The 27,718-nt window shown below is 41.6% G+C and overlaps 1 protein-coding gene across 1 annotated transcript in view; it reads left to right on the top strand.

The window, feature by feature from the left end:
- The window catches only part of LOC124019440 (junctional adhesion molecule 3B-like), a 50,365-nt gene that overhangs the window by 515 nt on the left and 22,132 nt on the right, over window positions 1-27,718 (top strand). The gene's annotated exons all lie outside the window — the stretch shown is intronic.

Raw genomic sequence — 27,718 nt, 5'->3', positions numbered from 1 at the left:
TACATACAGTTAGTTATCGATAGCGCATGTTTATTTGCTACAAACTTTACATTATGAAATAGCAAGAAGATATCAAATGTATAATTTTTTTAGAGGCGTGTTGTTTCAACGGGATGAGTCGAGTCGCTTTTGTCCGTCTTACTTTCAAAAGTTGTCAACTATCAATTCAACTCTAAATGTGTTATTGTGTTGAATAAATACGTATTTGATAGTAACATAGGTTTTCTCAAACGTTTTTTTAAGGTGTTTGAATTGTGGTTGATAAAAGTTCAGACTGGCAATATTCAGTGATGCGAGATAGCGTTTTTCCCATTCGGGAATTAAGACAGTCCGCGGGAGGAGCCTGCCTGAAAGCAGCATGCAGCGCGCTTTGCAAGCGTTGAGAACTCATTGAAGATCGGTTCTAAAACGTTGATTTGTAACTTTTTATTAGACATCTCAGATCAAGCGATTTGTCTCTGCACCTGGCCAAATTGTGGCGTTTTTTCATGTTTTGATTGGGCTATGTTTCTGAAAGGGTATGATGCAATTTGTTCCGGATAAGTGTTCCCACGTGTTTTAGACAGCTCAGGCATGGTCAGATCCTCCTCGGAAAGAACGTTTAATCATTATGTTGACATTTTAGAATTACGTTTGTATCAACTTTCACAACTGTTGTCATTGATGCTTAATGAAACAAAATAGAACTCAGATTAAGAATAAATGTAACCAAAACATTTAGAATTGTTCCCAAATGGCTCCTAATAGCCTGTAGCAGGTGTTATAGTATAGCCTATGTCAAATTGATATTGTGTGTATTGTAATGAGAAGTATAATCACTAAAGTTAATGATAACTAAGGTAAGGCTACTGGCATACACAATAAATAAGACTAGATCATAGCAGGATGCTATTAAACAGCACCACGTGTGATGGACTGGTGGTGCTCATTTGCTTTGAGCAAGGGCTTGATTTAACTGTTCTCCTGGTGTTCTTTAAGCCTGGTTGAACCCTTCATGAGGACAGACACACACAAGAAAGGGGGGGGGGCAGACCTCATTGTGCCTTCAGCCCCTCTGATCATCCAAGTGTGTGGATTGGCTTAATTCTATGTGGATTTAATTAGGAATAGCAAGAAGGCTGCTTCCTAATATGTTGCTGATGTCTTTTTCTGTTGCTCTGTATTTAGGCCTACTGACAATCTGATTTAGTGTCATTTTAAGTGGTGTATTATTTTACAGCTTATCCAGTTGTTATTGTCTCTAGGCTATATAGTAAGAGCTGGTTGACCCTGATTGTTGTTGGAAATACTGTTTACCACAACTATAGTTCTGAAAGAAAAACATAATTAACATTTCCCGAGGAAAACAACTTTAATCAGCTTTGTACATTTAAACACTTTTTAATATATTTTTGTTGCTTGAATCTAAAATGAATTAGATCTCATGCTATGCATATTCTTTCATTTGTTTTAGGCTAACTCATCATTGGCTTGTTTGTTCATTGTCAAAGAACTGTTTTGAACTCATGTCATAGTTTATATTTATTTTGAATAGTTATAAGAAGTGTAGCTATGGTATATGTATCCATCACAGATCTTAGAGAACAGGCTGATATTTCACTGTTGGATTTAAATAAGTTGTTTTACATCACATTTCCTAAGAAAGGTGTAAGCACGCAGGAACACATTTTGCCTGAGTCCTCCTGCCAATACTTAGAAGTGCCAAGATATGTGGGAGCTGAACAATGCTCTAAGTGGAAAAGTGCCAAGCCAATATAAACGTCGATCTTTCGTTGATAGGCATAGAAAAAGCGCCTGGGCAAAACAACCCATTAGGTCCAGTCACTCCGATTTGAAGTTCGAGATTGATTGTTTTCTAAAATGCAAGTTTTTACATTGATTGCAATAAAACATGTTTCCAGTCTGAATAAATGTGAAAGAAACATGCATTACAATCTACCATGTATTTCTTAAAAGCATGGTTGTGGCAAATGTTATTTCAGACTTGATAAATGACCTTTTAGCAAATAAGTGGCTACTCGTGGAGGCTTGGCCAACTGAAATGATCGACTCTGGTCTAGTTCTTTTTTTGCTCTATGGCAGCTCACAGTAAGTCTGCTTAAGCCTGACAATGTAAGTAAAGAAAATAAAACACACACACACACAATGAAGGATAAGACGCTTTTCTTCTTTGAATTAAGGCGTCCGAGTGCTTTCCAGCCAAAACAGTTCGGAACAGTTTGTGCGTATACTATGATGACATTTTGTGATGTTTTGGACTTTGGCAATGTTTTTTTCCAGCTGTTTGGGCACACAACATTTTTTCTCGAGGCAAACCGAAGACAGTAGCCGAGGCAAACCGAAGACAGTAGCCGAGGCAAACCGAAGACAGTAGCCGAGGCAAACCGAAGACAGTAGCCGAGGCAAACCGAAGACAGTAGCCGAGGCAAACCGAAGACAGTAGCCGAGGCAAACCGAAGAAAGTAGCCAAAGTAAAACCGAAGCCGGTAGCCAAAGTCTCCGTCCCCCCTCGCCGGTGATTGGTCAACAGTAGGGATTATTCAATGAAGTGCCTGTTGTCATTCAACGAGAGATGACTCGTCCTTATGCACATTTTTTCACTTGAGAAATACTGCACCAGACATCCTAGTCAGATGCAAAATTGCACTACAATTTTTTGTATTTAACCAGGCAAGTCAGTTAAGAACAAATTTTCGCTGCCCTATAGGACTCCCAATCACAGCCGGATGTGATGCAGCCTGGATTCGAACCAGATACTGCAGTGAGATGCAGTGTCTTAGACCACTGCGCCACTCGGGAGCCCTTAGATCTCTTCAAAACCGTTAACTCAAGAAATCTGTCATTGATTTTATCTTCGATTAATTCTGACTATTTTGAGAAAATGTATACTGGCTACGGCGTCTCAAAATGGACAAACAGTACTATTGTTGCTTTTTTTCTTTTCAAGCGATGGTATTTTAAGGGAGTATGCGAGCGCACCCGTTAGGTTCTGCTAGCTGAGCCCGGCTAGGCGCCACCCGGAGTGAAGCATGCTGACGACTTTAAGCACTACAAGCATCCATTTAAACAAGTGCCAGATGACAGGTGCTTTCTTCATTGTCTGAAATGTGTGGCATTACTGGGGTAGGCAGGAGTTAGTGAGCCCCAGGGAAAGTGCTGCTAGTGCTTCCCCCAGGAGGTTGCTTGTTATCAGGTGCTTCCCTTCCCACCCACAGCTTGTGAGCAAATGTTTGGAGCACTCCCTAAATGGCATGCTGGACCCTTCCCGGTGAGTCACATCAAGCTTGATATTTTAGTGGAAAGACAGTAGATGGCAGGGAAAAGGGAATAGCACGCTCTGAGAGGAGTTGCTGCCCACTCAGCACTCATTTGTTTAAAGAGTTAAGAGTTATTCCCAACAGACAGAGGTTGTGTGAGAATGGTAGACCCACTGTCCGTTTAAACTAGCACGGTATCCATTTCCTGTAATAAGGCTTGCAGCTCTAGCCTACATTTCTATTTTGCATGTAAAGCTGTTTACAGTTGACCTATTCTTGAGTTAGGTTTTGACAACAATCTGAAATGTAATTTTGAATTATGTGATGTGCACGAAACATGCAGATTAATTTCAGCATTTAGAAGTTACACTCAAGTTGAAGCTAATCCATGGACAACAACAATAATAATAATAATAATATATGCCATTTAGCAGACGCTTTTATCCAAAGCGACTTACAGTCATGTGTGCATACATTCCACGTATGGGTGGTCCCGGGAATCGAACCCACTACCCTGGTGTTACAAGCGCCATGCTCTACCAACTGAGCTACAGAAGGACCAAATGATAACTGCGCTACAAAGGTCTATGCGTGGGATAAAAGGCAGCGAAGCAAATACCTCCTACACTGGAATGGCCTGAAACAGCTGAGCAGGAGTGGGTGGAGGTGTTTGCTGTGAATGCATGGGTGACCAGAAATATCTGTGGCGTCCCTCCCAAACCTCAGACGCAGTATGTTAGCACATATGGCATTCTGAATCAAAAGCATATGGAGGGGGGGGGGGGGACATTCTAATGTACAGTGAATTACAATACCCCTCCCACTCAACAACAACGTCAGCAAGACAAAAGAGCTGATCGTGGACTACAGGAAACGGCGGGCCGAGCATGCTCCCCATCCACATCAACAGGAATGTAGTGGAGCGGGTTTGAGAGCTTCAAGTTCCTCGGTGTCCACATCCCTAAGGAATTAACACGGTCCACACACACCAACACAAGAAGGCACGACAATGCCTCTTTCCCCCTCAGGAGGCTGAAATGATTAGTCATGGGACCTAAGATCCTCAAAAAATTCAACAGCTGCACCACTGAGAGCATCTTGACTGGCTGCATCACCACTTGGTACGGCAACTGCTTGGCATCCTACCGCAAGGCGCTACAGAGGGTGGTGTGTACAGCCCAGTACATCACTGGGTCCGAACTCCCTGCCATTCAGGACCTCTATACCAGGTGGTGTCAGATGAAGGTCCTAAAAAATGTTAAATACTCCGGCCACCCAAGTCATAGACTGATCTCTTGCTATTGCAAGGCACGTGGTACAACAAATCCATAAATCTGGAACCAACAGGACCCTGAACAGCTTCTAGCGCCAAGCCGTAAGACTACTAAATAGTTAACCAAATAGCTACTCGGACAATCTGCATGGAGCCCCCTCCCCCTTTGCACTAACTCTTTTGACTCATCACATACGCTGCTGCTACTGTTTATTATCTATCCTGTTGCCTAGTCACTTTATCCCTACCTCTATGTACATATCTACTTCAATTACCTTGTACCCCTGCACATCGACTCGGTACTGGTACCTGTGTATATAGCCAAGTTATTGTTTCTCATTGTGTATTTATTCCTCATATTATTCTCTTTCTATAATTTTTTTGAAAATGTCTCTCTTTATTGTTGGGGAGAGCCTGTAAGTAAGCATTTCAGTGTTATTCTACACCTGTTGTTTAGGAAGCAAGCATGTGACAAATACAATTAGATTTGATTGACCTGTTTTGTTAAGAGATAGAAGGAACCCCCTGCGGATAAATTGGGCTTAATGAAAATGAAAGGGGAGTTAACTAAGAAAGAAAGCATAACAGTTGTGTTAGCTGAAGGAGTTACACATAAAAGCTGGATGAAAAAATGGAATGGTCTTTCATGAGATACAAATCCACATGAACTTCACACAAAGAGCTTGAAAGGTTATTGAAGTAGTGGCAGATGCTGAGGGGAAAGTTGAAAATGACATGCTTACTGTGCACTCCAGGAATGGCAAGCATGTACATTCTTCACATGTCAATAAGACTATCATGTGAAAGAAGAGCTGATAAAAAGAATAGGCCTAGTGCCTGGCTGTATAAGCTGAAAGTACTGGCCAAACCCCACCATAAATATATATATATATATATATATATATATATATATATATATATATATATATATATATATATATATATATATATATATATATATACAGTACCAGTCAATAGATTGGACACACCTATTTATTCAAGGGTCTTTCTTTATTTTTACTATTTTCTACATTGTGTGCCAAGAGTGTGTAAAGCTGTCATCAAGGTAAAGGGTGGCTACTTTGAAGAATCTCAAATATAAAATATATTTAGATTTGTTTAACACTTTTTTTGTTTTCTACATGATTCCATATGTGTTATTTCATATTTTTTTATGTCTTCACTATTATTCTACAATGTAGAAAATAGTGAAAATAAAGAAAAATTGAATTAGTAGGTGTGTCCATACTTGACTGGTACTGTAGGCCTCAATGTTGTTTCATGGAATTATCAGGATGACAAATATTTCTCTTTCTTGCACTTTTGTCTGTCGTGAGATATGTCAACATTACGCCTGGAAGAGATATTTCCCCTTGTCAATAGCAGGCTGTTTGATTTACAAAGACATTATTATGTTTATTCTGTGTCTGCGGGATAATCTTTGAAATTCTCTTCAATCGGCTGTCTGAGCAGTGCATGGCTGATTTCCTGTTTGAGCTATCTGTGGTCGCATGATCCCTAGGGGAGGAAGCACCAGAGGATTTCTACTCCCTGTGTTCAGTCACTGGATTCAGATAGAGCCAGCACATCAACAGGTCGGGAGGAACCGCCATCAATCACACAATGGGATACTGTCAAATTGGTGAAATTATTACAGAATAATTGATGACAGTGCACAGATAATGAAGTGAATGCTGCTGAAGAACTGCCTGTCTGAAAAGGCAAGGGAAGGCTGAGCTACATGCTGGGAGTCATAGCCAGATAATCGCTTTGGATTCCTCCTCTATTTACCATACTGTCACAAAGGCAATTACTCTCTCTATAAATAGCCAGATGCCAGAATCATGAGACACCCTCAGGTGTTTGAACACTGTTTATTCCAAAGCATTGGGCGGCAGCGTAGCCTAGTGGTTAGAGCGTTGGACTAGTAACCGGAAGGTTGCGAGTTCAAACCCCCGAGCTGAAAAGGTACAAATCTGTCGTTCTGCCCCTGAAAAGGCAGTTAACCCACTGTTCCCAGGCCGTTGTTGAAAATAAGAATGTGTTCTTAACTGACTTGCCTGGTTAAATAAAGGTAAAATAAAATAAATTGGGCTTGTAATCAAGCAACTCTAAATATATGATTCAACTTGAAACATATGCATAGTGCTGACATCTAAACCATAATAAAACTACTATAGAAACTATTGGCATTATCAGACAGAATTGAAGATTTTGACAATCATTTTCTCCAAATTGTTTCTCCTCTTCAAAATTGGAGAATAGATTTGAATCATATTAGAAATTCCACTTGACCAAAGAAATTATTCATCAAAGACACATTGACGACAACTGGCAAGCTTCAGCACCATCATCACTGCTTTTCTACCCTCCTGAAAATGCAATTTGGCTCTTTCAGAGAGAGCGGTGTTTGGCCCCCAAAACAAGTCTATCACCAACAGCCAAGCTGACAGTCAAAACACTCCTTCCTGTGAATTGCAGGTGTGACGACGACTCCAATCCCTTAGAGCAGTGTTCTTAAATGTCTTCTATGAAGGGCATACGACACCAGAATTGTAATAAAAAAATACATTCCAATAATTTTGTTGACCGTAACTAATCCATGCTGAGGCGTTCTCTTGATGTAGTGCCTTACCCAAAAAGGTCAGTGTGCAAGAGCCATGGTTGTACGGCCTCCAAGGAGGGATGTGCAATTCTTGCGCAAAAATGTTTTTGTTCATCCAAAGGGAGTGTTGGGAGTTTACTGTGACTTCTCTTTATGTCTCTATCCAAGGTAATTGGCCCAGATGCTTTATCCACCCAGTGACACATTTGCCACAAATTATTCATCATCAGGGAGAAATCCTTCTTTACGACCATCTCAAGCTCAGGAAATGTACAATAGTCTACTGCAGACTACCATGCCATCGCAAATGAGATTTTTGATCAGATAACGCTTTGGTCCATCAAAGTTTGGTATTACAGTTTTAGTGATTTTGTCCAGAGGTTCTTATTCACAAGGCTCGACATTCAGGTACAGGCCAATGGCAACTGGTATACAGACAGTGGCAAGTCAAATTCAAAGATTTGTAACTTTTTTAAGCACTTAATTCTAATTCAATTACCAAATTTCTATGAATTGTTTTAATAGACTATAGGAACTCTCAAATGTATGCATTACCACTAGGGTTGCAAAGGGTCAGAAACTTTCAGGGAATTTTTCTATGGGAAGTTAAGCCACGGAATTTGGGGAATTTTGCTTAAATTCATTAAGAAAAGCTAGCTTATAACAGTGACCCTTTTTTGTGGGATACACACAAGGCAATTCTAGGTCCTGTGGTATATTTTGGTTAAACTATCCCCAATTCAATGGAATTGCAACGCTCTGCATGCACAGTGCATTCTTCCATCACATGTGCAGTGATCTCTGCAGCGCACAGCTGATTCTCAAGATCTTGCACACTAATGAGATGCTATTGAGCCCACACTACTACACTGTCTGAGCCAAGGACTACATGCTTTCTGGTAAGTTTTGATTACAATACTGGGTGGGGTGAATATATTTTATTTGACATGCATGATTTTTTGTTAACTAGTAAATAGTAGCCTACAGCGAAGTGTGTTTAAATCATTTCTAACTTGTTAACAATTTCTGATAGTGTTTGCTACCATGTGGGTTTTAGTTTGCTTGAGCCTGGTAACTGAGGGGTGTTAATTCACCAGCTTCCAAACATGTTTCACTTTAAAACATTTATTTTACAAAGTAGTTGTTTAATCTAACTACTTTACTATTAATCTGTACATGGAAGTGTATATTCTTACTCGTTTATTTTCTAATCTTTACAGGAAAATGCCACGGTGTGGATGTGTGGAGACATTTCACTGCAGCTAATGTAGAAGGAAAAGCTGTGTACATTTGCAAATACTGTGCCAAATAATATGTGAAGAATGCAACAAAGATGCAGAAGCATCTGTCCGAGTGCATAAAGTTCCCTTAGCACTCACAACAAGCAACCACTGACAAGTGTCCCTCTAGTTCTTTTCGAGGTGAAAATAATGAATCAGACACCTTATCGATAGCAACAGCTCATGGTCCTCCTGGAATCAGATGTTTTTTTTTACTCAATGGAGGAACGTAGTCAGAGAAATGCTGATGAATGTTTTCCTCAAGCTGTGTATGCAACAGGTTCACCTCTGATGCTCACAGGCAATGTGAGTTGGAAGATATTTCTGAATGTTCTCCGCCCAGCTCCAACCAGACATGCTTAATCTACTAATTTGCTGGATGCAGAGTTCAACAGAGTTCAAGTGAAGGACAAGCAAATCATAGAGAAAGCAGACTGTATTGCAATCATCTCTGATGGGTGGTTGAATGTTCGTGGGCAAGGAATAATTAACTACATAATCTCCACACCTCAATCAGTCTTCTACAAGAGCACAAACACAGGGGACAACAGACACACCGGTTTCTACATTGCAGATGAGCTGAAGGCAGCAATCAATGACCTTGGATCACAGAAGGTATTTGCACTGGTGACAGACAATGCTGCAAACACCCATTGGCTGTGCTGCTCATGCATTGAATCTGCTCCTCAAGGACATCATGGCACTGAAAACAATGGATCCACTCCAAAAATGAGAGCCAAGGAAATGGTTATGTGTGTGAAGTGTCATCAAGTTACAGCAGCAATCTACCTCAGAGGAAACTACAGTTCCGAAATGCATCAAAAAGCTGGAGACTTCTGCCTGATGGCCATACACACCGCAGTATACACGTTGGACCCCAAGTATGCTGGCAAGAGCATCCTGTCTGCTGCAGAGATCAACAAGGCCTATGGTATCATCACTACGGTATCTCGCCACCTTGGCCTGGATGAGAGCAAGGTTCTTGGCAGTTTGGCGAAGTACACTTCCAAGCAAGGGCTTTGGGATTGAGATGCAATATGGCAGTCGTGCCATTATATCTCATCAGCCACCTGGTGGAAATGACTTTGTGGATCTGAGGCCCTTTCACGTGTTGCCTCCATCATCCTCCAAATCCCACCAACATCATCCGCCTCAGAGCTGTCTGATTTTCAAAGTAGGCAATTACATCATAACTGAATTGAGCATTGCACATATTCAACCAACAGATTGAACTTTTTAAATACCTGGTTTGCATACCCATTCTTGCCTTACCATTTACTGGTAGAGATCATAACTCCATGCAACAACCAGCTGTTTCAGATCTGCATGCTCTCTCTGCCCGACAGATATAGGCCTACTATATGAGTACGGCGTGCTGGTGAATAAATAACCGACAAAAACGAAATAACAGCTTTGGGAATCTGTTTTTTTAATCAATTATATAGCCTAGATTAAAAATAGCATTATTACCATATTGTTTTTACTGGCCCAAGTGGGCCACTGATTGGCCCAGAGAGTTTCCAAAATCTCCCCGGGCCAGTGGGCAGCCCTTTATATCGAGCCCTGTATTTGGGCAGCTGATAGGTAGACCTACAACTAAAGTACAGTTTCCAATTGAATATGGATGCGTTCGTAAATTCACTCTAGTTGTCTACCCCGATTTCAGAGCACTCTCGTCGGAGTGTGCCAGAGTTCAGAATAACTGATGAAGTTATGAACCCTCAACACCCGTTGAATATGGCCGGTGTCAGTTGATGTCGGCAAAAAAGCATACTTCAATTGTTGCCAGCAGCACAGTTACAGTCACCGATGATCTGGATAACATGAAAACACATAAAATGGTGATAACATAAAATAGTCAGAGTGAGACTTTACTCTCATTTGTGTCTGGAAGTAGCTAGCCAACGTTAGCCAGTTGGCTTGACGACCGTTGTGAGCCCAGAACGCTCTGAACGCTCACAGAGCGAAACACTCTGAATTTACGAACTGACAATCTGGCAACTCTCTGAATTTACGAGCACACTCTGGCACTCCAGATTGAATTTACAAACACACACTATATTTCACATTATAAACTGGGTGGTTCGAGCCCTGAATACTGATTGGCTGACAGCCATAGTTTATCAGAACATATACCACGGGTATGACAAAACATGTATTTTTACTGCTCTAATTACATTGGTAACCAGTTTATAATAGCAATAAGGCACCTCAGGGGTTTGTGATATATGGCCAATATACAACGGCTAAGGGCTGTGCCCTAGCACTCCGCAACGCTTCGTGCATGAGAACAGCCCTTAGCCGTTGTATATTGGCCATATACCACACCTCCTCGGGCCTTATTGCTTAAATAATCCCTCTCCCCAATAAATGTTAAAATGATGGTGAGTAGGCGACAGAGAACAGACAAAGCTGCAAGAAAATATTAATGATTTGTGTTAAACAAAGGAAGGCCTTATTAGAATCAATAGCCTTTTTTACTGTTGAAAATCCACCATTAGCCTTAGACTTGCAATGTTAATTTAGCTGACTGGTCAGCTAGTGTTGGAAGATTGTAACCAGACCATATGGTGTCCGGGCATTAGGGCTAACACTTAGGGGCTACAGTATTAACTGGTACACTTAGGGGCTACAGTATTAACTGGTACACTTAGAGGCTACAGTATTAACTGGTACACTTAGGGGCTACAGTATTAACTGGTACACTTAGGGGCTACAGTATTAACTGGTACACTTAGGGGCAACTGTATTAACTGGTACACTTAGGGGCTACAGTATTAACTGGTACACTTAGGGGCTACTGTATTAACTGGTACACTTAGGGGCTACAGTATTAACTGGTACACTTAGGGGCTACAGTATTAACTGGTACACTTAGGGGCTACAGTATTAACTGGTACACTTAGGGGCTACTGTATTAACTGGTACACTTAGGGGCTACAGTATTAACTGGTACACTTAGGGGCTACTGTATTAACTGGTACACTTAGGGGCTACAGTATTAACTGGTACACTTAGGGGCTACTGTATTAACTGGTACACTTAGGGGCTACAGTATTAACTGGTACACTTAGGGGCTACAGTATTAACTGGTACACTTAGGGGCTACTGTATTAACTGGTACACTTAGGGGCTACTGTATTAACTGGTACACTTAGGGGCTACAGTATTAACTGGTACACTTAGGGGCTACAGTATTAACTGGTAAAAAGTATGATTTGATGCGGCAGAGGTGCCGCAGTGTAACTCAGCAAGTATGACCTCAGTAATTACTTTTTCCTATTAATGCTCTTAACACGGATACTCTTTATATTACAGTATGCTATTTACCTAGTACTTACTTAGAAATGACATGGTGAAATGTTAATAAATAATCAATAATAGCTTAAGAACTTGTTTTGGTTTATTTGGGATTAATTGAAAAAAGCACCAGCATTTGGGCCCAGGTAATAGTGTTTTGAAGTATTGCTTTATTTGAATTAAGGACCGAAAAGTATTAATTGTCATCACATAATTTCATTAGTACATACCTGGTAAATATAGACAGAAACAGGACTTGTAAGTATAGCCAGTAATAATATCTTCACGATGGCTTTCAACTGACCTAGTCTGGAGCACATCCATTAAAACCTCATCAGTTAAGTGGGGAAAAAAGCCTGAGAAAAGTGTTCGGGACAGAGTATATATACAGTAAATACTTAATGAGCACTGACATGTTTGATTTCCAGCGACATTAATGGCATTTTCTAATCCTGTCAGTATGTATCACAGGGACGTAGGCGACCCATGTTTTCAGGTTTGCCATGAGTTGTGCATGAGAACACGGTAGAAGCCCAGATACAGTATGCACACAGTACAGCTGCCACACGTGTGTGAGTGCATACCTTGGGTAAGTAAGTGCCTGAGATATTTGTCGACATGCCAGAAATTGTTGACGAGTTTGTACCATGGTGGCCCTCGACTGAGCTCCGGTAGAGGGTGTATATTCTGTAGTATTTGCCTGTCAACCATGTTACAGCAAGCTATAGAAAAATAATAACAATTTGGGTCATTTTCATTGTGACAAAAGAGCTTTGGCGGACATTTGTCATGGCTGTAACCGGATGCTGGACAAGGCCACAGCCTCAGAGCTGGAGAAAGGGTTTAATCAGTCATGTGTGAAGCTTGCTTAAGAGTCCATTTTAGTAGCAGAGCTTATATGGGCTGATAAGGGTGCTTGCCTGAAGTGGTGACATTGGCAAGTAAAAAATAAAAAAGACAGACACATGGAAGTGCACAGTCATTTGGATACATTTTCAGAAACACTGCTGCATCAGCCAGGGATGAGGAGGGGAAAGAAAAAGCGAATAGGAGTGAAGAAAGTAGACAACTGTCGTCAAATGTGTCACATTTAGCTCAGGCATTTCCCGATTTCTAAAGCAAGAAGTTTGTAATTAAACTAAATTGTTCTAATGTGAAATGCAACGGAGACATCCCAAAATGACCACGCTATCTCATCTGCCATTTCCTCCTGATAGTCGCACTTCCCGAGTTGAACATGTTTACACAATGGTCATGATCAATGCTTACAAGATTACCTTAAAAGGAGCCACCAAGACCTTGGAAGGGTTTTACACAGGCAGAATAATCAGACAGTATTAATGGAGGGGATTATGTGGCTTAAAAGAGATCCTCACAACGTGGAAAGAAACCACAACAAAGATACTGGTACATTTACCATAGATAGCCATGTAGGTTGGACACGAGAAGAGTAACGCTGGAAGGAATTCAAGACCACTAGATGAACGACTGAGATATAGAAATGACGACTTCTTGTGAGCAAAGGGGAGGTGAGACAAAAGACAGATTCAATTTGTCCCTCTTAAAACTTTTTTCCTTTGTTTGTTGAACTTTTTTCCTTAACCTATTTGTTGTTGTATGTGTCGAATTGCTATTCTTTATCTTGGCCAGGTCGCAGTTGCAAATGATAACTTGTTTTCAACTAGCCTACCTGGTTAAATAAAGGTGAAATAAATAAAAATAAAACATGTAAAAATCCCAATAGAAGCAACAATAATGCTTTTGAAGTCAGTATTACAATAGATTGTGATATAAAATGGCATGTTTTCTAGTTCTACTCCACTGGAATAATATCCCTTTCTAAAATCAATGCTCTATATCATTGATTGATTATAAGACCCTCTATGCACGAATGCACATTTCACACACAGTCACAATTATCTTCAAGCTGTACAGGATCATTCTGTCATATCCTCCCCATTTCCTTATAGTCTCTGCATGGATTAAAGCTAAGATTAATATAGAACTTCGGATTCGTCCATCCACCCACTGGTTTCCATTGCAGACTTTAGTTGCCCTGAATCCCTGACACAGACAATTGTGTTGTGACTTGTCAGACCCATGTTGAGTCAGTCTGCAGGCCTATATAGGCTTATTAAATCCCAAAATGTCATCAGTTGTGAGATTGTTATTGGTTGAAATAACACCCCTCACTGTACAAACCCCGATCTTCAAACAAAGACTGCCTGCATTGCAAGGTAGCATATTGATAACAAACCATGAAATGAAATACTTTTGAGTGATATATCCTGACAGTCCTGTAAAATCAGATGAACGTACTATGACCCTGATGGAACATCTGGTCAACCTGCACCAATAGAGTTAAGACACAGAGCTGATAGCAGTAATAGAGAAAGAAAAGTGTCAAATGTCTTCAGGGGCTTGACCAGTGTTCTTCATTTCCAGTATGCACTGGTGGAATGATGAAGACGTGACTTATAGTCTTTCCCGAAAGAACAATGCGAGCACAGCTGTGCGTCTCCTGAAATATTCAACGCATAAAACAGCAGAGAGAAGGACTAGAGCACACACATCATTTATTGATTGGATAAATAAGAACGGTAGAAAACACAAGAACAAAAGCTTTTTACGCAGGACGAGTTATGTTAGCGCTCACACGGGGCCTCAAAAAGTGTGTCTGTTGGATGAGAAGAGGAAAAACAAAAGTTTCTCGCCCCCCAAAAGTTGAACCGCAGCTTCCTCGGACTCATCCATTCTGTCAAATCAAATAACATGTATTTGTCACATACACATGGTTGGCAGATGTTAATGTGAGTGTAGCGAAATGATTGTGCTTCTAGTTCCGACAATGCAGTAATAACCAACAAGTAATCTAACTAGCTGTCCGGTTTGAGCCACAATAAGGATCTTATGGGTTTGTGCATTTTCACCACACTTTCAGAGGGAATCTACAGTATATCTCTTGGCTGACGAGTCCCTTTTAAACAGCCTCCTGCTCAGTGTAATTAATTCCCCGCACTGATGGTCATTCATGCGGAACTGGCCAACCATGCAGTTTTATTTCAGATCATCAACACTCAGGATCATCCCTCATATGTCCGTGGGCAGCATCCCGTGGTTTCAGGGAGATTGTTAGTGCAATGTTTTGAGACCGACCTCCGCTGGGCCTCGTGGAAGGCCTTGTGATTAAGCATATATCTACAGGAGGCCCCAGATTTGACCAATGAAGGTAGTGTAGAGTACTGTATGTACAGTAAGTTAAACATACTGATACTGTAACGGCGTTCTTCGTTTGTTGAAAGAGAGTCGGACCGAAATGCAGCGTGGTGGTTACTCATGTCTGTAATAAATGAATCGCGATACATGAAAGAACTTCTACAAATACGAAACAACAAATGGAACATGAAAACCTATTACAACCTATTACATCTGGTGAACACTACACAGAGAAAGGAACAATCACCCACGAAATACAAAGTGAAACCCAGGATACCTAAACACGGTTCCCCATCAGAGACAACAAGAATCACCTGACTCTGATTGAGAACCGCCTCAGGCAGCCAAGCCTATACTAGACACACCCCTAATCAACCACAATCACAATGCCTACAAAAACCCCAATACGACAATACAATAACCCCATGTCACACCCTGGCCTGAACAAATAATTAAAGAAAACACAAAATACTAAGACCAAGGCATGACAGATACCCACTCAATTTGACAGTTTTCCCCTCAGTTTAGCTGGGCGCTTGACTAGAGATCAGGCAGCAGTTGGCCAATCAGTTGTCACTTATTGGCGGTGAGGCTACTGTAATTGCAGGTGCAAAGAGTCCATCATAATCTGGACATTCAAATCAAATACCATTTTAATTGTCACATGCTTCGTAAACAACAGGTGTAGACTAACAGGGAAATGCTTACTTACGGGCCCTTCCCAACGATGCATAATACAATTTACAAATAAATAATCATATTTGAAAAAATAAATTAAAATAATACTCAGAGCAATATGCAGACCAGTGACACTCCCCAGTAATTGATATTCTCAATTACTGGGGTTATTCTCCTCAGTGTGACTAATTAGCTTGACCATAATTATTTCTCATTAAAGGGCAATTTCTTTCCCCTCTCAGTTAGCTGAGTCATGCTACAATTACTCAGCTAGTACTGTAATAATAGGTTAAACTGTTAAACTGTATCATTAAAGTGTATCTGCAAAGGAATTCTCCATTGCATGAGACACAGAAGATGAGAACAAGCATAGCAAGAAACCCTCAGACAGGTGATTGCTCTCATTGGTTGGGAGGTTGGGTTATGAACACACCTCAGCGATGCACATCTGTATAGTGAATAAATAATGAGGATTACCTGCGGGTTTAGAAAGGTCCAGACTCTGTCTTGACATGTAAACACTGCTTAATCTGCCAACTATATCATTCAGTCTTTCAGATCTTCAGGGAAAGGCATACTGTTTATTTAAAGAAGTCCCTGCCAGGCAACTGTGCCAGAATTTCACGTTTGTATGCGACTTTAATCTTGATGTTTCCCCCTTTTTCCTCCGTTATGTTTGAGACTAAACATAAAGGAGGGCTACTGACGGTGGAGTACTTTTGTTTATCAAACAGAACACCACAGAGGACTTACGTTTGATGTAAGCAAAGACCTGGCAGGTGACAAAGGTCAACAGCTGTCCTCTATTCTTGCCATGAAAGCACTTCCGTGGGTGACCATTGTGTCCCAACATCCAGGTTGCATTGTAACATTGTACAGTATGTCTTACTTCCTGTAACGGCATGCGAGTGACTGCATTTCTAGCGTTAAAGCCAGCCATGGAATGGAGGGCACAGAGCGCTCAGCGGTTTTGCTATGCAGCGCGTTTATCTGGCATTCCCCATAGAAACCTGTGGGGAATTCCTCCCGAGCAGGTGATGGAAACGGGTATTGTAGGGAAGGTCAGTGGTAACATTCCCTGTCCTGCTCCTCAGACGGTCTATGCTAACTATTTCAGTCTGGAGTATGCCTTTGTGTTGTTCTGAAGGACTGCTCACTGGGTCAGTCGCTGGGATTGCTCACCGGAGAATTGCGCACTTTGAAGTCTCAAGTTTTTTTTGTTATATGAGAGCATTGTGTTAGTGTCTAGTCTGGAAATGGTTCTGAAATAGTCTTGATTTATTAAGTTATGTACCTTATGCTGTGGAATTTGGGAGACTTTAGAGTTTGGAGAGTGGGTGGTAACGCTTTTTCCACCAGAAAAGTCAGAACACAGAAATTCTGGGACGTCAATTTGGGCTGTCCCTGAAAAAATAAAAACACTTAATCAGAACAGTCATCTGTTCTTTCGACCAATCAATTGGTCAAAATGTTTAAATGTGCATTTTTCCATATACTGTATAAACATATGTAGGATACTGAGCTTGTCTGATGCTTTAAGCACTGCATTCAACAAATTAAGACACAAATGACTAAAGAGGGAGCCAGAGATAAATATAGCCTAAGCAGAAGAAGAAAAAAAACTGTTCCTGATCCTCTTCCTCCCGCTTCCCACTGCTGCTGGTCTTTGTAGATTGTGCCATTACTCTCCTGAAGTCGCTGGTAATAGGCTATGCCAGTGGTCGGCAACCTTTTCCATTTGGAGTGCCAAGTAATCTACACACACTACCTCATAATGACGATATTAAAAATAAAAAAACAGATACCTAAGTATTCAGACCCTTTACTATGAGACTCGAAATTGAGCTCAGGTTCATCCTGTTTCCATTGGTCATCTTTGAGCTGTTTCTACAACTTGATTGGAGTCCACCTGTGGTAAATTCAATTCATTGGACATGATTTGGAAAGGCACACACCTGTCTATATAAGGTCCCACAGTTGACAGTGCATGTCAGAGCAAAAACCAAGCCCAGAGGTTGAAGGAATTGCCCGTAGAGCTCCAAGACAGGATTGTTTCGAGAGAAAAGATTGGGGAGAGGTACCAAAAAATGCCTGCAGCATTGAAGGTCCTCAAGAACACAGTGGCCTCCATCATTCTTGTGGAAGAAGTTTGGAACCACCAAGACTCTACCTAGGGCTGGCTGCTCGCCCAAACTGAGCAATCGGGGGAGAAGGGCCTTGGTCAGAGAGGTGAACAAGAACCCGATGGTCACTCTGACAGAGCTCCAGAGTTTCTCTGTGGAGATTGGAGAACCTTCTAGAAGGTCAACCATCTCTGCAGCACTCTACCAATCAGGCCTTTATGGTAGAACAGCCAAACGGAGACCTCTCCTTAGTAAAGGCACATGACAGCCCTCTTGAATTTTCCCCAAAGGCACCCAAAGGACTTGCACACCATGAGAAACAATACTCTCTGGTCTGATGAAACCAAGATTGAACACTTTAGCCTGAATGCCAAGCGTCACATTTGGAGGAATCCTGACACTATCCCTAAGGTGAAGCATGGTGGTGGCAGCATCATGCTGTGGGGATGTTTTTCAGCGGCAGGGACTGGGAGACTAATCAGGGTCGAGTGAAAGATGAACAGAGCGAAGTACAGAGACATCGTCGATTAAAAACCTGCTCCAGAGAACTCAGGACCTCAGACTGAGGTGAAGGCTCACCTTCCAACAGGACAACGATCCTAAGCACACAGGCAAGACAACGTAGGAGAGGCTTCGGGACAAGTCTCTGAATGTCCTTAGGTGGCCCAGCCAGAGCCTGGACTTGAACCTGATCGAACATCTCTGGATAGACCTGAAAATAGCTGTGCAGCGACACTCCCCATCCAACCTGACAGAGCTTGAGAGGATCTGCTGAGAAGAATGGGAGAAACTCCCCAAATACAGGTGTGCCAAGCTTATAGCGTCATACCCAATAAGAATCTATGCTGTAATCGCTGCCAAAGGTGCTTCAACAAAGTGCTGAGTAAAAGGTCTGAATACTTATTTAAATGTGACATTTTAGTTGTTGTTTTTTTTAAACCCGTTTTTGCTTTGTCATTGTGAGGTATTGTGTGTAGCTTGAGGGAAAAAACAAACAATTTAATCTAATCAAATTTTATTTGTCACATACACATGGTTAGCAGATGTTAATGCGAGTGTAGCGAAATGCTTGTGCAAAGTGGCATAGTTTAAAGTGGCTAGTGGTACATGTATTACATAAAGAAGGCAAGATGCAGTAGATGATATAGAGTACAGTATATACATATACAGATGAGATGAGTAATGTAGGGTATGTAAACATTATATTAAGTGGCATTGTTTAAAGTGGCTAGTGATACATTTTTTCCCATCAATTTCCATTATTAATCAATGTTAGAATAAGGCTGTAATGTAACGATGTGGAAAAATTCAAGGTGTCAGAATACTTTCCGAATTCACTGTAAAGACAACAAATGAAAATATTGCATCCCGGAGGTAAATATCCTGATGAAAATAAATATCCTATAAATCACGTTGGCTACACATGGCCTGTCTGCAAGAAACTGGAAACATTGTATTAACTTGGTCCTGCCCGAAGCTCATGATAGCAAACTTGCAACATTTGATAAAATATTCAGGGTCCTCAGAGTTTCCCATGCCAGTGAGCTCCGGACAGACAGACACAGCTGTAGGCTATTTTGTGAAAGGGATAAAAAGTAATCAGGGAGGCCCCTTTTATGCTGAGTGGTAATCAAAAGGGAGAGAGCTGGACATATTTTTTTAAATAGGCTACGTTGAGGAACTATTGTCATGCTCAATGAATGTAAAAACAGACTGTTGACTTGCTGTTTGAAGCGAAGAAAAAATTACTTTGTGAAGCTCTGCAGTGATGGTGAGTTAAGACCATCAGCAATAGTATCAGATCTCCAAATGGGCACATTTGTAGGCCTACATTTGCGAGCCGGCCAGGTAGACGAGTCCTACTTTTATATGCGTAATCAGGTGCGTGTCCTTAATCAAGATTGACAGGAGCGCCCCAAGCAAAAACCAATTAATAAATTGAGAACTCCTGAATGAAATGAAAAAAAAAACAAGCGTAGCCTAGGTTCTGCACTCTGCAAAGGTGTTCACTCCTACAATGACCACGATAAAACTAAATGTTGAATGCATTTACAGAAATGACTATAACCAAATAGTTATTGCAGATTAGAAGTTATGTGAATTAACTGTAAAGGTACTACTGGTGTGCCAAACCTGCGGCCTCCAATGGATTAGTCCACTCAGACAGGCATGAATCCGACATGTCTCGTGTGCCATCATTTTGTTTTTATCCACTTACCACTGCTCGGCTAAAAGAATCTCGACCAACAGTCTATCAACCAAACAGTTGACCGGTTGACTAAATGTGGTCAGCTGTGATGTCAATAAACATGAAATTACAAACCCTACTGTAGTGAAGACTTTAACATTTACTACATAGAATATATCACAGCAGAGCAATGTATTTGCCTCAGCAAGGCACTTTAATCAGCTTTTTATATGTTGGACAAGGGTATTCACACTAACAAGCGAGGATTATAAAAAGGGACAGTGAACAAATTAACGGGGGAAGTTATGATTGTTGTCATTACTTGACCTTGTCTTGGAAGGACTTTCTCCCACTGAAAGTCTATGAGTAGAGTGTGGGTGCGTTTTAAAAAGGGACCCTTGTCCCTGTCCACGCTTGTCAAAACATCTGCATCACCTGTGACCAGTTGTCCCCACTGTGTCAAATGCTTTGGGTGACCTCACATTCTACACTCCTCTGCACTCACTCCACATTAACTGCTTACTAAGGAACAATGAAATAGGCCAGAACTGCTGCCCACAGCATTTCCCAAAATATATCACCATATTTATTGAGTCCAGGTCTACTTAAAATCTGGTGAAAATATATATTCTTAGCTGAAGCAGTATATAACTTGTATGGCTGCTGAGTCCCTCAATCGATAGTAGTGATTGTGGACAGCTCCCCACTGGAATAAAAGTGTTGACACTACTATTTTGTCAGTAAATAGTAAGTGAAAAAGAAAACAAGCGAAGTCTGAATAGTATGAATGCCTCAGACAATGTTTAGGTAGCCTACATCTTCCAACCTCTCCTCATGCTAGTTTTCTGAGTACAGTCGTTCATAACACTCAATCATTTTCAGGAGTCTATTCATGGGTGATTCATCAAAATGGGTTTTGTTGCCAGGAGCCATTTTTCATTGAGCACTATCCTGCATGGCCAGCATATTTTAAAATAACAACTTTTATGAAAAGACTTAACTGGGGTTATTTTTACCTACAAATATACAGAGTTGCGAACCTTCATCTTTGAGTCATAAAAAAAGATGTGTAGCACTCACACCTGTAGCCATGAAATGCTTTGAAAGGCTGGTCATGGCGCACATCATCACCATCATCCCAGACACTCTGGACCCACTCCAATTGCCATATCTCCCCAACAGATCCGGAGATGACGCCATCACTATTGCACTCCACACTGCCTTCTCCCACCTGGACAAGAGGAACACCTATGTGAGAATGCTGTTCATTGACTAAAGCTCAGCCTTCAACACCATAGTGCCCTCCAAGCTCATCACTAAGCTCAGGACCCCGGGACTGAACACTTCCCTCTACAACTGGATCCTGGACTTCCTGACGGGCCGCCCACAGGTGATGAGGGTAGGCAACCACACATCCCCCACGCTGACCCTCAACACAGGGGCCTTCAGGGTGCGTGCATAGTCCCCTCCTGTACTCCCTGTTCACCCATGACTGTGAGGCCACACATGAATCCAACATCATCATTAAGTTTGCTGACATCATAACGGTGTTAGGCCTGATCACCGTCGATGATGAGACAGCATATAAAGATGAGGTCAGAGACCTGGCAGTGTAGTGCCAGGACAACAACCGCTCCCTCAATGTCAGCAAGACAAAGGAGCTGATTGTGGACTACAGGAAATGGAGGGCCGAGGACGCCCCCAACCACATCGACAGGCTGTAGTGGAGCGGGTCGAGAGCTTCAAGTTCCTCAGTGCCCACATCACTAAGGATTTAACATGGTCCACACACACCAATACAGTCAAGAAGGCACAACAACACCTCTTCCCCCTCAGGATGCTGAAAAGATTTGGCATGGGCACTTAGTTCCTCAAAGTTCTACAGCTGCACCATTGAGAGCATCTTGACTGGCTGCATGCGACTGCAAGGCCCAGTACATCATTGGGGTCGAGCTCCCAGCCATCCATGACCTCTCCTGCAAACAATGAGTCGCTAGGACGTCCCTGGGACCTCATTAAATGGTAGCCTTCGTCGGGACGTTGTATCATGTACCCCTGGAGGTTTTGTCTAGTTCCTTGTTGGTCCCGGGTATGTCCCTGTGGACGTTTTTACAACGTTCTTGGGATGTTTTGTCATGGTCCCCTGGTTTTTTGTCAAGCTCCCTGTTTGTCCCAGGGACGTCACCTGATGGATGCAAAGAAAAATAACCAGGGCGTGCACACTCTAGTTTCATTACACATCAGCCCTTGTTACTGTTTCCAAGCCCATCAATGTTGCCTATGGGCACAAACCCACCGTTGCTGGACCAGACAGGACTGGCAAAAAGTGCTCTTCACCAGGGGTGATGGTCGGATTCGTGTTTATCGTCGAAGGAATGAGCGTTACACCGAGGCCTGTACTCTGGAGCGGGATCGAGGTGGAGGGTCCGTCATGGTCTGGGGCGGTGTGTCACAATATCATCAGACAGAGCTTGTTGTCATTGCAGGCAATCTCAACGCTTTGCGTTACAGGGAAGACATCCTCCTCCCTCATGTGGTACCCTTCCTGCAGGCTCATCCTGACATGACACTCCAGCATGACAATGCCACCAGCCATACTGCTCATTCTGTGCATGATTTCCTGCAAGACAGGAATGTCAGTGTTCTTCCATGGCCAGCAAAGAGCCCGGATCTCAATCCCATCGAGCACGTCTGGGACCTGTTGGATCGGAGGGTGAGGACTAGGGCCATTCCCCCCAGAAATGTCCGGGAACTTGCAGGTGCCTGGGTGGAAGAGTGGAGTAATATCTCACAGCAAGAACTGGCAAATCTGGAGGAGGAGGAGATGCACTGCAGTACTTAATGTAGCTGGTGGCCACACCAGATACTGATTGCTACTTTTGATTTTGACCCCCCTTTTTTTCAGGGACACATTATTAAATTTCTGTTCGTCACATGTCTGTTGAACTTGTTCAGTTTATGTCTGTTGTTTAATATTGTTATGCTCATACAAATATTTACACATGTTAAGTTTGCTGAAAATAAACGCAGTTGACAGTAAGAGGACATTACTTTTAAATATATATCTCTCACTGTCAACTGCATTTATTTTCAACAAACTTAACATATATATATATTTAATATAATAATAATCAATCATTTTGCTCTTTGTTTAACAATCTTACATATAAAACCTTATTTGTTCATCGAAAATTGTGAATAACTCACCACAGGTTAATGAGAAGGGTGTGCTTGAAAGGATGCTCGTAAAATGTTGGGTTGTATTGGAGAGAGTCTCTCTTAAATCATTTTCCACACACAGTCTGTGCCTGTATTTAGATTTCATTCTAGAGAGGGCAGAGAATCCACACAAAATACACAAGAGTCCAGGGGCCTTACTTTAACAACGTTAACCATTTTCACTGTAGTGTCCAAAACATCATTCAAGCTGTCAGGCATTCCCTTGGCAGCAAGAGCCTCTCGGTGGATGTGTGTACCCAAGTGGCGTCTGGAGCAATTGCTTGCATGCACGTTACCACTCCACTATGTCTCCCTGTCATGGCTTTTGCGCCATCAGTACAGATGTGGTCCTTCTGTGGTCCTTCTGTAGCTCAGTTGGTAAAGCATGGCGCTTGTAACGCCAGGGTAGTGGGTTCGATTCCTGGGACCACCCATACGTAGAATGTATGCACACATGACTGTAAGTCGCTTTGGATAAAAGCGTCCGCTAAATGGCTTATAAAAAATAAAAAATAAAAAAGATACCAACACATCTTGACCACCAAAGTCCATGTGATGTCATAAAGCTGTCCAGTACTTTAAAAATATCCTCTCCTGTTGTCCTGGTTTCCAGAAGAGGAAACGTAACAGACATATACCAGGAGCTGTGCCAGGCCCGCCACATCTGTTGACTCTGTTGACTCATCCAGCTGTAACGCATATAATTCACTGGCTTGTATGTGAAGCAGTAATTATTTCAAAACATCCCCTGCCATGTCACTGATGTGTCATGAAAGTGTTGTTTGATGAAGGCATTGTCTGTATAGTTTTTTGGCCTTTTCCCCCTGCATTGTCTCAGCCATATCCTCAGCAGCAGGAAGAATTAAGTCTTCCAAAATAGTATGGGGCTTGCCTGTCCTAGCCACTCGGTAGCTCACCGTATAAGACACTTCTAGCCCCTTCTTATTAATGGTATCTGTTGTTTTTATACATGTCTTACTACTCTGAAGTCGTCTTAATTTTAGCTCAAAAAACTCCTGTGGCTTATTTTTCAAATGGGCATGTTTTTGTTTCTAAATGCACGCACATTACTAAATGCACACAAGAGTGAAGGTTTCATCGAGTTGTGAGATAGTACTTTTGCACATATAACACACTGTGGCTGAGAAAAGGCAATATAAATGAACCCCAAATCAATGTCGTTCTCATCATATTTGCGCCTCTTCGATGGTCCAACGTCCCTGACTGTTGTTCTGTGTTTTCCCCTGGTAAAGGGGCAGTAGCTCTTCAGCTGCATCAGATTCACGACTGTCAGTGTCCATGCTAGCTGGGTTAACAACATGTAGAATTACTGATGCTAGCATTGGATGTGCTCGTGGAAGTAGAACCACTTGTGTCGTCGACAGTTGCAGCTGTAGTACTGCTGGTAGTAGCAGTACTACCAGTAGAGTTGGTATGTGTCTCTATGGACGAGGGCCTTACTAAATGGACAGTTTGAAATCGTGAAGAATTGTTTTACTTTTTTTTGTAAAGGTATTTATTTGTAAAATATTTAAAGCAATGTGAATCACATTTTTATTTGGCGTACCCCCAGCGGCATTGTGTGTACACCCTGGTGGGCAAGTCCTGCCCTAGACCATCACGCGACAAACTTAGAACGGTCTCAGAACGTCAGTGGGATAACATTGCGCCCAAAACCCTTAAGGGACCTAATGGGAACGTCGGCGAATGTCCTCAGGGCGTCCCCTTTTTGCTGGGTCTATACCAGGCAGTGTCAGAGGAAGGCCCTAACAATTGTCAACGACTCCAGCCACCCAAGTCATAGACTGTTCTTTATGCTATTGCAGGGCAGGCGGTAGCGATGCACCAAGTCTGGAACCAATAGGACCCTGAACAGCTTCTACCCCCAAGCCATCAGATTGCTAAATAGTTAACCAAATAGCTACCTGGACTATCTACATTGACCCTCTTTTGACTCATTAAATACGCTGCTGCTACTGTTAAGTATCTATCCTGTTGCCTCATCACTTTACCCCTACCTATATGTACATATGTGTGTAACTTTAGTTATGAACAAATTCTTATTTACAATGAACTGTACCTCAGTTACCTTGTACCCCTGCACATCGACTTGGTACTGGTATCCAGTGTACTGTATATAGACAAGTTATCGTTACTCATTGTGTATTTATTATTTTTCTATTATTTCTCTCTGCATTTATAGGAAGGACTCGTAAGTAAGCATTTCACTGTTAGGCTACACCTGTTGTTTACGAAGCATGTAACAAATACAATTAGTTTTAATTCTGTGTAGAATTAATTGTAGATATGTCTTGATTAGGGCTGGGAATTGCAAGGGACCTCACGATAATGTCACGATACTTAGGTGCCGATACAATATATTGCAATTCTCACTATATGTATTGCGATTCACTACTGCCATTTTTATTACGATTTGATGTTCCAAACATATTTCTCACGATATGTCTGCTGCTGAGAGAGCACGAGAAAAACAAGTTTTAATCAGTCAGGGAAATAAAAGTTCTGAAAATATGTTGGCCCACAATTTAAAAAGAAGATGGAGAACACGCTATAGGATGAAACATTTTTGTGGGGGCGCAGGTTCAGCCAACTAGCGCTAGCTAATGCTACTTTTCAGTAGCAAAATATTTTGTATGTTCAGCCTGAATTTAGATGTTTTTGTCACTGGCCTACACGCAATACCCCAAATGTCAAAACAGAATTATATTTTGAGAAACGTATACAAATTAAACATTTTAAGCTGAAATGTCTTGAGTCAATAAGTATAAAACACCTTTTATTTTGGAAAGCATAAATAAGTTCAGGAGTAAACATTTGCTTAACAAGTCACATAAGTTGTATCGACTCACTGTGTGCAATCATTGTAGGAGAACTGAAGATGGATCAACAACATTGAAGTTACCTCACAATATTAACCTAATTGGCAGAGCGAAAAGGAAGCCTGTACAGAATATATTTTATTCCAAAACATGCTTCCTGTTTGCAACAAGGCAAAATGTGGCAAAGTAATTAACTTTTTCTCCCGAAAACAAAGTGTTATGTTTGGGGCAAATCCAATACAACACATTACTGAGTGCCACTCTCCATATTTTCAAGCATAGTGGAGGCTGCATCAAGTTATGGGTATGCTTGTAATCGTTAAATACTAGGGAGGTTTTCAGGATAAAACATAAATGGAATGCAGTTAAGCACAGGCAAAATCCTAGAGGAAAACCTGGTTCAGTCTGCTTTCCAACAGACACTGGGAGATGAATTCACCTTTCAGAATGACAATAACCTAAAACACAAGTTCAAATCTACACTGGAGTTGCTTACCAAGGAGACTGAATGTTGGCCGAGTTACCGTTTTGACCTAAATCTGCTTGAAAATATATTGCAAGACTTGAAAGTGGTTGTCTAGCATTGATCAACAACCAATTGACCCAGCTTGAATATTTTTTTCAAGAATAATCGGCAAATATTGTACAATCCAGGTGTGTAAAGCTCTTAAGACTTACCCAGAAAGAAAGACAGCTGTAATCGCTGCCAAAAATGATTCTAACATGTATTGACTCAAGAGTGTGTATACTTAGGTAATGAGATTTCATTAACAATAAATGTGCAAAAAAACAACAACATGCTTTCAGTTTGTCATTATGGAGTATTGTGTGTAGATGGGTGAGGAAAAACAATTTAATCAATATTGATTTCAGACAGTAACACAACAAAATGTGGAATAAGTCAAGCGGTTTGAATACTTTCTGATGGCACTGTATATTTATTTTTAACAAATTGAGTCGAATATAGACATATCGTGTAAAAATGTCATTGCAATATGTAACTGTATCAATTCCCTCCCCCACCCTTCACTATTCTTTATATAGAAGTGCTAGCTCATTTTTCTTTTAATGCCATTAAGAACAACATTCTAAAAGGCATACCTTGCAACACACTATCTCCTCAAATAAAATGGCTGTTGACAACCATGACATGTCATGAAAAAAAGAAACCACTTAACAGTGTCCAGAATAGAGAGGTGACTAGGGGGATGTATAGGCTATTTATCCATTCAACTAGCCTAACTGTCCAGGCATTCGAAGTTGCTGTCCCACTGCACAAGATGGCTTTTGTTCAGGAGTGCAAACAAAAGGCAATTAATGGGATTGGCTATGGGGGGGGGGGGGGCACTGCTGGAGAGGAAGACAGTGGGGGCGATGGGATTTGTGCTTGGGCTGCTGTTCCAGGGCTGATAGCATCTCGATGAGTGGACTGAATGCTACCGGGAGGCCCATTATAGAGACTTCATGCGCTTCCTGCTGCCTTCTCACAGACTCTGCCCTGTGAACACCATGATTGTGTGGCTAAAGAGTTCAGTAAGTGACTATCTCTGGCTGTGCAACAATGTGTTTCGGCCATTGTCACATTGTCCAATAGAAAACTGGCCTGTTCCACTCACTTCCAACAGGATCTAAGCCTACGTAGTAGATCAATTCCATTGGGAAACACAGAGAGATGAATAGATAAAGCCAAACCACTTTGCTAGATTTAGATATGCAGGTTGTGAAAAGTCTCCGTTTTG

Source organism: Oncorhynchus gorbuscha, unplaced genomic scaffold (assembly GCF_021184085.1).
Source record: "Oncorhynchus gorbuscha isolate QuinsamMale2020 ecotype Even-year unplaced genomic scaffold, OgorEven_v1.0 Un_scaffold_96:::fragment_2:::debris, whole genome shotgun sequence".
NCBI classification, from domain to species: domain Eukaryota; kingdom Metazoa; phylum Chordata; class Actinopteri; order Salmoniformes; family Salmonidae; genus Oncorhynchus; species Oncorhynchus gorbuscha.
The sequence above is the reverse complement of the archived record's forward strand: the minus strand, read 5'-3'. Positions and strand labels throughout refer to the sequence as shown.